The following is a 10,581-nucleotide window of genomic DNA, read 5'->3' as shown; positions in this document are numbered from 1 at the left end:
ATAGTGTTGATCAAAGATCATTGAATATACCACAGGCTGCCTGAAGAGCAAATCTGTCTATTGTAGAAGAGGTGCGGCGAGAATGCTCTTTGGCAGTGAAGATGGTGAGACTTAATCTCATATACATTGGTGATGTTATCAGAAGAGACTTGTTCCTGGGAAGGACATCATCCTTGGTAAAGTAGAGGGTAAGCAAAAAATAGGAAAAGATGGATTGACACAGTGGCTGAAACAACATGCTCAAACGAAGTGATTGTGATGATGGTACAGGACCAGGTAGTATTTTGTTCAGTTGTACAAAGCTTCTCTACAAATTGAAATAAACCAGATGCCACCAGTCAACAACAACTAGAAGTGTAGCGGGACTTCATCGGCACAGAATATCTGTTAGAGTACAAGTAGAGCAGGGAAGGTGTCTGTCTGCTGGAGATAGATGTCGTGTGGGAAGTGGAAGAGCCTGAATTCCCAGGGAAGGCCAGCCTGAAGTGGAGCATTGGAGCCTAACTGAGATGATGAGGGCAGTAGCCTGGCACAGGGTACCAAAGCTATAAAGAAATGACGAGGGCATGTCTACAGAAGGATGTAAGATATCAGAACTTCCACAGCAGCGTGGAGGAAGCATCTCAGGGAAGCCTGGCATGAGTTGTAGCCCAAATGGGTATAAGGAGCCACCAAGCTGGAGAACATGAAGATAAAGAGGAGAAATCAATTTTATCCAGGGGATTAAAAGAGGGAGTAAACACAGGAGGCGGATTTCTGGTATATCACAGTTAGTGGTCTGAATATCGTAAGGAAGCAAGTTCAAATGCGAGCTGGCACAAACCATAGTAATTTCTGTGACCATGTTGTATTATAGGCATTAACACAAACACATACATTTCTTTGTCTCTAGCTATAGATGTGATTGTAGATAAAGCTATGAATATGAATATAGACATGTACATTATGACTGATGTGAATGTATTCATTTGTGTGTCTCTGTGTGTAACAAATCTTCTCTAATTCTGTCCTATGAAATGTTCTAGAAATAGCAACACCCTAAAAGCAATTAGCACACCTAGCACCCAGGTCTTCCAACTACATCCTACTTTCCACTAAAGGAAACGAGGATCCTTGGAGAAATGCCTGCTTGTATAACTGGGGCAAGGAAAGTACAAAAGGAGCCTGAAGCATCTTGTGCCAGAAAACAAAGAAACACTTACTGAATGATAGGAACATTTGAAAAGTACATGAAAGTCAAACTAGAGGCAATTGGAGCAAAATAAATAATAATTTAAAAGTAAAATTTCACAAAGTAAATGATGAATAAGCAACTAAATAAATAGGGCAGTAGGAGTAGATAAACACACATACATGCAAATTGAAAACATGATGAAGAATAGGCTATTTATATGGTTTTAAGATAACTCTCAACAAAATGTTTATTAATTACGTAGGAGAAAAGAGTAACTTTACAGTGAAGAAGCCTAGCAGACACTACTTTAATCAAGTAATCAAAGTGAACATTATAAGAGATACACTGAAATCATGTTCCACCTTGATAGAATATAATGAGAAAAACACAGCAGTACTCTTTCTTATGCCTTCTAAAAGATGCTTAACCTGAACCTAATCATGAGGGAACTGACAAACCAAAATTAAGGAGCATATATAAAAACTTGCCCATACTCTTCAAATGTGTCCAGATCGTGAAAAAACAAAGATGCACCAAGGAACTGTGTTACCCTAAATGCAATGCAGTGGTTCCAAACTCGAAAGGTGGGAAGTGGTTCTGAACTCAAAAGGTGGGTGTGTATTTTATCAATTTCATGTTTATCAAGGCGGTGTATTTATATAAGAAAAAAGCTCTTAGGGGCATCTGATTGGTAACTTACCTACAATAGTTCACACCTGACACCCACATGTAAAGTATTCTGCCCTTCACTCGAGTAGTTTAACCAAAAAGGAATAGGAGAGAGAAATGTAGCAGGAAGGAGAGGTCATTTCTGTCGGTATAATCGCAGAGATGACCCGAAACCACACTACAGTAGGTGGCAGTAATGGGAAGGGCAGTTAGGCCTTCCAGAGAGAAAAAAGACATGGGCAAACCTCAGAGATCTGAGTGGTACTGGGTTCAGCTTGACTCAACCACAGAGACTCATTGAGGGAGAAGGAAGGAAGGAAATATATGATCCTCAAATACCAGGTCTTTATATCTTTTTTTTTTTCAGATAAAGGGGAAACAATGAGTTTTTATGGAGGAGAAAGCCTCTTATCAGAATTATATTTCTTTTATGAATTTAAGAAGTCAATGATTCAGTAAAAGATTATTGCCAGTGTAATTAGATGTAACAAAGAAACAAAGTATAGATTTACAGAATAATATTGAATTTTTTGAAAGCAATATAATTATATAATTAGATAACTTGAATATAAGTATGAACAGTTTCCGAATCACTAAATAAAAACATGATAAAATATTCAATACTAAATTGTTTTTCTAACTACTGGTTAGAACATAAAGTGGGGGAAATGAGCACTGAAAAGTAGAAAATAAGTAAGGCTTATTAACTGTTGCTAGGAGACGTTAATAAAAATATTAAAAATAGTTCATATTTCTTTTTGGAAAAACGGGGAGAAAAGCAAAGAAGTAATTACCTGTTTGTTCATTCATTAACTCAGAATTTATTTACTGTATTCCCTTTACTGGTGACCATTTCAGGAAAGGGGACTAGGATGCTGAGCAAGACCAATACATTTCCTGTTTTATGCACATGGAAAGAATCTATTGATAATAATCCATATGGGGAAAAAGTAGGAGGACATGAAAGGAAAATGATGAAGATGTTTTAGGTTGAATTTTTAAGGGAGGCTGAAGAACTAACATTTCACTGAAATCATAAAATTTTGCTGACATCTGAATTGTAACACAATCTGCCTCACTAAGAGAGGGCTCAGCACACAGAGAAAAGAACTGATAGAAATGCCCTGCGGTGGAACTCAGGAATAGGAAGAGCAAAAATGGTCAAGGCAGGAAGCAGGGTAAGTGAGTGACCCTGAGATAAGGCTGCAGAACTGCGTTTGGACCAGGTAACCCAGATTCTATGCATTACAGAAGGCTCTTGGAGGGCTTTCAGCAAGAAAATGATTCAGTCAGTCAGACCAGAGATGACCATGTGATCAGATTGTCAGTTTTCAGGGTGAAACACAATTGACGTTCTCATGTTTTTGTATGAAGTTTTTACTTCTTTCCTTGAAAAAAAATGGGTAGGGGATGATTGCATTAACCAAGAGAGAAGACTAGTGGTGGATTTATGATTAGGGGTACTTAAATTAGTGTTATTTGTTCTTATTGACTGATTAAAAAAAATATTCTGAAAACTCTTGCTGAAAATTTGTTCTGCATCATAACAGTACCTAAGCCATAACTGACTGATGGGTGACAGCTAGCTGTCTCACCTGTGTCTTCCCCTGGACCACCAGTGTCCTCAGTGGACAGTTTTGAATTTCACAAGTATCTGCTTCCCCCTTTACTGGTCATTTCAAGCACTGCGTCCATTAAACATTTCTGTGGTATACATAAATTTATTTCTTGACTGCTAGAATGTGCCGGCAGGAGAAAACTGTAGCCTTCTACTCCCATAAAGAGTTACAGTCTCAGAAACTCACAGGGCAGTGATATCCTGTCCTAAAGAATTGCTGTGGGTTGGCATTACCTTGATGCAGTGAGCTTGGCTTTTGACTTTTTAGTATGTGCCTAGCACTGTCCTAATGCCCTGTTAAACATTCATTAACCATATAAACCATTTATTTCTGTTTGTACAGCTAATATTTCAATGGGGTTGGTGATAGTAGAAGAAAATATTTTTAATTAAACCAACTAAGGTGATAAGAGTTATTGAGGGAGTGGTTCGGGTGACAGATAGGAGATGAAGGCAAAGGAAGACGCTGAAAGGTAGTCAAGAATAAAGGACCACTGCCACAGATACCATACCATGCTTAGTCTGGAACTACAGAGCGAACACTAGATTTTGAGTGGAAACCTAAGTAGATACGTGTGCTAGGATTACACCCACGTGCATACGAGGGGGAACCCCCGAAAAACAGAATTTTAAAAAAAGTTATGTATTTAAATTTTTTTGCAAAACAACCTTATCACCTTCAAAGTTTTCTCCACTCCACTTAATACCTTTGTCGAATCTGCGATTCTGTTCTTGGAAACATTTTTCAAACTCATCTGTTTGGATGGCTGACAGCCCCTCTTTGGTTTTTTCCTTCACCTTATATGTCTTCAAATATCTGTCTTTTCATGTCTCCCATCATTCAGACATAATAAAAATGAAGTAGCAAGGTGTGAGGTCAGGTGAATCAGGTGCGTGGGGCAAAACGGGCGTGCTGATTTTTGCCAAAGACTGCCACACTGAGATGGCTGCATGAGCAGGTGCATTGCCTTGGCGGCAAAACCAATCCCCCATTGTCACAAATCAGGCCTTTTTTGTTGCACACTCTTAAACCATCTTTTCAGACTCCAATAGAAAGCTTGATAACGGTCTGATCTGGTGCAATAACTCCAAATGCCCTATGCATTGACATTTCGTCTGTTTGGGAAATTGATGGACATCCAGAACAAAATTTGTCATCAATCGACATTTCACCTTTTTGAAGTGAGAAATACAACTTAAGTTTATCCCATAGTGCTGTCCATATAAGCTGTGTTCCACATCACAACAGTTTCTGCGGCATTTTTCCCAAACAGGAAACAAATTTTCACAACCACACACTGTTCTCAGCCATCACAAAAAATGAGGTTCCAGTGAAACTGCTTTTACAAAAAAATTCACTGTGACCTGGGAGAACCTTCCCAGATGATGCCACTGGGTGCGCTAGCTCAGAACAAGTTGCTAGGTGCTTGCCTACAGTGAAAATATGCATACTACTAAAGCTCTGCCCAGAGGAGCTTCTTTTCTGTTTTTGTTTTTGCTTACCTCCTCTTTTATAGCTATGGTTCAGAATCTTTCTTTAGATGTATTTTTATGTGTTGTTTATATTTTCATATCTAAAATAGGACACATACAGGTTACAATTATGAAGGCCTTAAGCATAACCCAATACCCCACAGGACTAAGCTACTGCATTTGAAGTCTAAAGACCATCATCTTGGGGGACATCTCGGATCACTGGTTGACCATAGTCCTTAAAGACAATATTCTACATGGTAGTTTAATGAATAGCCTCTGGGGTCTTAACAGAGCCCATATGCAGTCATCAAAGATAAAACTATGTTCTCTACCCACCTGAAGCAAAGGCAAGTGATTACAACCAGATTCAAGGCAGAAATGTGTTAAAAAAACTAGTACCCCACAAAAAACCAGCCTCTTCTAGCCTGAGATCAGAAGAACTAGATGGTGCCCCATTCCCACCACTGACTGTTCTCACCAGCAGCACAAAAGAAGATTGTTGTTCGATTGGAAGAAAAATATAGAAGAAAATTCAAATTCAATAAAAAGATCTATCTTACTGGGCTGATAGAACCTCAAAATCATTGCCTTTGTAAGTCACCCTCAGAAGGTGGAATTGGAGTCCCCCCTGGAGGCCAAACCAAACAATAGTCTGGCCAATAAATTAAGCAATAATACCGATGAAGAATGTGTTCCTTAGGGTAATCAACTGCAGCAGATCAAAATGTCAAAATGTACTCAAAAACAAAGACGCAAAGGCAGGAAGGGGAGCCAAAGCAATGGAAATGGGGAATCCAGGTGGGAATGGGGAGAGCACTGGCACCCCTGGGAGAGTAGAACGGATGCCCTGGGGTACTTTGTGTAGGCATTATGGGGAGAAAACTGTGTAAACTTTCACCTGAAACAATAAAATGTGGAGAGAAAAAAAAGATAGCTATGGGTGGGTGAGGGAGGGGAGATCAGGAAAAGAGATAGGGGATAAGTCATTAGTTTTATAGTGATAAATCATTATTTCTCCATAAAATGTATGTTTTCTAGTGGTGGGGGTGTTATATATGCGAATAAAATTTGAATGGGTTGGTAAAACTCCTCATTTCTCATTATTTTCCATTCAGAGTAATAGCTAATTTATCCAGACTTTTGAGGACTGAACAGGCCTTCATGAATTAATTTCTGCATAATTGATGATCTTTAAGTGTTGGAGTACATTTTCCTAAAAATTAAAAGGAATTCAATTTTTACTAATTTTAACTCCCACACTTGAGAGTGTTACAACACACACAGATGATACTGGTCTTATTCCCAGGCAAAATCTTGGAACATGACCATTATTAACATTTTAATTCATGTCTTTCCAGAGAGTTCATTGAAACTTTTGCTTTTTAAAGGAGTGGTTTGTTCTATTGAGTTGCAAGGATTAAAGCCATAAAATGCAACTCTTTTTATTTCTTCCTCTACCTTCCCCCCCACCCCCAGAACTGCCATTTAATAATAACTTAATCTTTGTCAGGCACCTTTCATATATCACCCTATTTAAGCCCCACAACACTGCTGGATCAGTATTATCATTCACATGTTAACAGTGGAGAACACTGAGTTTCAGGAAGATAAATGTCTTGCAGTGAGGTGATTTATTTTTAAGGTGGAGCTGAGGGTCAAAGCCAGATCTGTCAGATTCCTCAGCCTTCGCCCTCCTCTCCATCCTGGGTTGATCTCTCACCTGTAGTTAAAGGCTCAACACTGCAAACTTAAGATTAGCATTTGGAATAGAATCAAAGGATTTAAATGCTATTTAGAGGACACACACTCTCACACGCATGCGCGCGGATATTAGAATATTATAGGCAGCTTAGATTGCTACTATTTTAGTCAACTAAAATCATATTAAATCATAAAATTAAAGAACAAAAGTGGCAGGACTAATTAAAGATGAATGTGACCTGCCAAATTTCTTAAGGATATAATAGATACGTTTAACTTGTTTAACTTAGAGAATAGAGAAGTGAAATATTGAAAAGTATTTTTAATGTTTATTGTTGCAATACCCGTTGTCCATTGACATAAACTGAAAGTAAAACTAGAGCGGGAATATTTGAATATCAGGAATGCTTCTCACCTTCTCAGGATGGTCCCAACAGAGGCTCCAGGTTTTCCTACCCCAGAGGCATTTATGTGGGAACAACACATATGTGTTATCTTCCGCAGTATCTATTTGTGTTGGGGCTACATGAACCAAACCCAGTGCCATAGAGTGGATTCCAACTCACTGCGATCCTAGAGGAAAGAGTAGAATTGCCCCATAGGGTTGTCAAGTGGGTGCCCTTTGTGAAACCAGGCTGCCCTATCGTTCTACTGCAAAGGAGCTGATGGGCTTGAACTGCTGACCTTTTTTGGAAAAAATGCATTAACTTTTCTGTTTCTCATAAACTTGTTGACGCCCACTCATCTTCATATGTAACACATATATAACAATATATATAACATATTTATAAATATATAACACGCATATGAGGGGTACCACCCCCCAAAAAATGGAATTTCACTGGGTGAAGCAAGCTCTCATAGTACGCATTTTCCCACTAGGCAAGCATCATGCAGCTCACTCTGAGTTAGTGCACCACGGCGTCTCCGGGGAAGGTTCTCTCTGGTCGCAGTGCATTTTTTTTTTAATAAAAGCCGTTTCGCTCTAATCTCATTTTTTGTGATGGCTGGTTTAAAACAACAGAATAAGGCTGTGAAATTTTGTATCCTGCTTGGGAAAAATGAACAGAGCTTAAAATGACAGGGCTATGGGGAAAAGTCAAGTGTAGGAGTGGTTGTCTCATGTTAAAAAAGATGAAAGGTCGATTGATGACAAACTTGGTTTGGGATATCTGTCAACTTCCCCAAAGGACAAAAATGCCATCTTGTAGTGCATTTGGAGTTTGTTCCACCAGGTCAGATTGTTAATCAAGCTTTCTGTTCAAAGGTTCTGAAAAGATTGCATAACAGTGTGCAACAAAAAAGGCCTGATTTGTGGCAGACAGGGGACCTGTTTTGTCACCACAACAATGCACCTACCTGCTCACACAGCCATCTCAGTGTACCAGTTTTAGCGTAAACAGTATGCCTCTCTTGCCCCCTGCACCTGACTCACCTGACCGGTCTTCATATGACTTCTTTTTTGTTTCCACAACTAAAAAGGGGTACGAAAGGACAGCAAGTTGATTATATAGAAGAGGTAAAACAACAACAACAACAACAACAAAAAACACAATGAAGGGGGGTGCTGTCAGCCATCCAAACAGTTGTGTTTGAATAATGTTTCCAAGAATGGAATTACAGATTTGACAAATATATTATGTGGAATGGAGAGTACTTTGAAGGTGGTAAGGTTGTTTTGTAAAAATAAATGAATAAATAAATAAGCACATACCTTTGAAAAAAAATTCCCTTTAGGAGGTGGAGTACCCCCTCATATAAAAATATATAACATATATGACACATATATAACAAGTGTGAAAATATTACTATAGTATGGAAGTTTTTATTAAACATGATTTTCAAAATATTATTAATAGTTTAATATAATATTATTTCAAAATATTATTATTCCTTGACATAGCCTTCTCCTAAATCTAGGCACTTCTGATGGCAGTGTTGCCATGTCTCTAAACCTTGCCATGCAGAATTTTACACTCTGATTTGCATCATGTTGAACAGTCAGTTTTGACATCCTCAAGGAACTCAACTTGTGTCCCTCCTCAAGGTTCTTTTAGTTTGGGGAACAAAGTGGTATCTCAAAGGGTAGAATCTAGTCTCTAGTGTGGATGGTCAAGATTTCCCAATGAAATGCTCAGAGGACATCCCTTATGAAGAATGTGCAGGTACATTTGTTGGTAAGGGAAAACAAGTTCTCTAGGATTTTCTTGGCCTTTTCCTCACCAGTACAATTTCAGTTTTCTTAGACCAGAGCATGTACACAGGTATAGGTAAGAGCTGGAAACACAGGGAATCCAGGACAGATAAACCCCTCAGGACCAATAATGAGAGTAGCCATGTCAGGAGGGTAAGGGGAAGGTGGGGGAGAAAGGCGGAACTGATCACAATGATCTACATAAAACGCCCTCCAAGAGGGATGGACAACAGAAAAGTGGATGAAGGGAGACAGCCTTCAGTGTAGGACTTGAAAAAAAGAAAATTTATAAATTACCAAGGGTTCATGAGGGAGGGAGGGTTGGGGAAGGGGAAAATGAGTTGATAGCAAGGGCTGAAGTAGAAATAAAATATTTTGAAAATGATGATGACAACATATGTACAAATGTGCTGGACTCAATAGATGTATGTATGGATTGTGATAAGAGAGGTATGAGCCCCCAATGAAATGATTAAAAAAAAAAGCCTTCATGATAACCACCCCTGAAAGGTCTGTGATTCAAATTCAACAGCCACTCTCTGGGGGACAGATGACATTGCGCCCTATAAGCATTGACAGCCTCAGGAACCCTAGATCGGGTCACTATGAGTTGGACTCAACTCGTGGCAATGTTATGGTTTGGTTTCCACGACTCCCACATAAGACTAAGACAAGGATGTTCCTGAGCCAGCATGTCTGCTGCCATCCCTCATCTTGAAGATAGGCTCTTTGGAATATACCCACGCAGGTATAAACTGGATTCTTCAGGGCAGTACCTTATCCCTTACCCTCATCTTTACGTTGTTTATGGTTCTAACATATATATCTACCCCCATCTCAACTCACTGCCACGCAGTCCATTCGGACGCCTAGGTCTTCTTCGTGTCGAGTAGGTTTGGAGCCTGGCATTCTGTAGACACGGTTTCTTTGAGAAACACTCTGCTAGTGATAGGAGAGGACCATAGCGTACCCTTGTCTTTATTTCCCAGTTGCATGCACATATTCATAAGTGGTTAAATTACGTGGCTGCAATGTAGCATGATTATAAATTCCTAGAAAATTCTGATATGCGTTTCAAAGCGATGGAGAAATTATCTGCCTTTCATGACAAGGTCTGATAGGAAGGAGCCCTCTCTGACCCCTTCTTTTACAGTGATGTATGCAACATGGAAGGGGGAGTAAGAAGGGTACATGATGTGATTTGAAATTTGCAGGGAATTCTCCTGGGCCACATATCTACTACTAGGCAAACACCTGACGGGATTATTCAGAAACTTACTCTTTCAATCATGTAGGACCCTCTTTCCTACCTTTCAATAAGATAAGTATTTGCCTTGGGTGGCAGGGCAAACCCACCAGTACTGAATTTAGCTTTATGAATGGTGACTTCTGTAAGATTAGAGAACAACGCACAGCACAGGTGATGGGGGTTTCGGGATGGAGTGGAAGATAGGAGTAATGAATGGGAAAGGACGGAAGCAACAAATGGTGACACACTTTTGAGTTTGTTAGATTTAGCCAAAGGACCTGCAGAAATATTTGTGTATTCATTTTGGAAAATGTACATAAAAATTTAAAGATATGATGGTCTCAAGGAGAATGAGGTGATTTTTGCCAGTGAAAATTTTGTGAAAAAAATTTTTAATGAAGGGAAATAGACCCTTAAGAAAGCAAGTGACACAAATAATGTGTGTCAGTTCTAACTGGCTTTATCACACTTTACGAAGCATTATAGTGGTTTTTGGAAGC

Source organism: Echinops telfairi, unplaced genomic scaffold, assembly GCF_000313985.2.
Source record: "Echinops telfairi isolate 266 unplaced genomic scaffold, ASM31398v2 ScPeMD7_23;HRSCAF=83, whole genome shotgun sequence".
NCBI lineage: Eukaryota > Metazoa > Chordata > Mammalia > Afrosoricida > Tenrecidae > Echinops > Echinops telfairi.
This window is presented reverse-complemented; position numbering follows the sequence as displayed.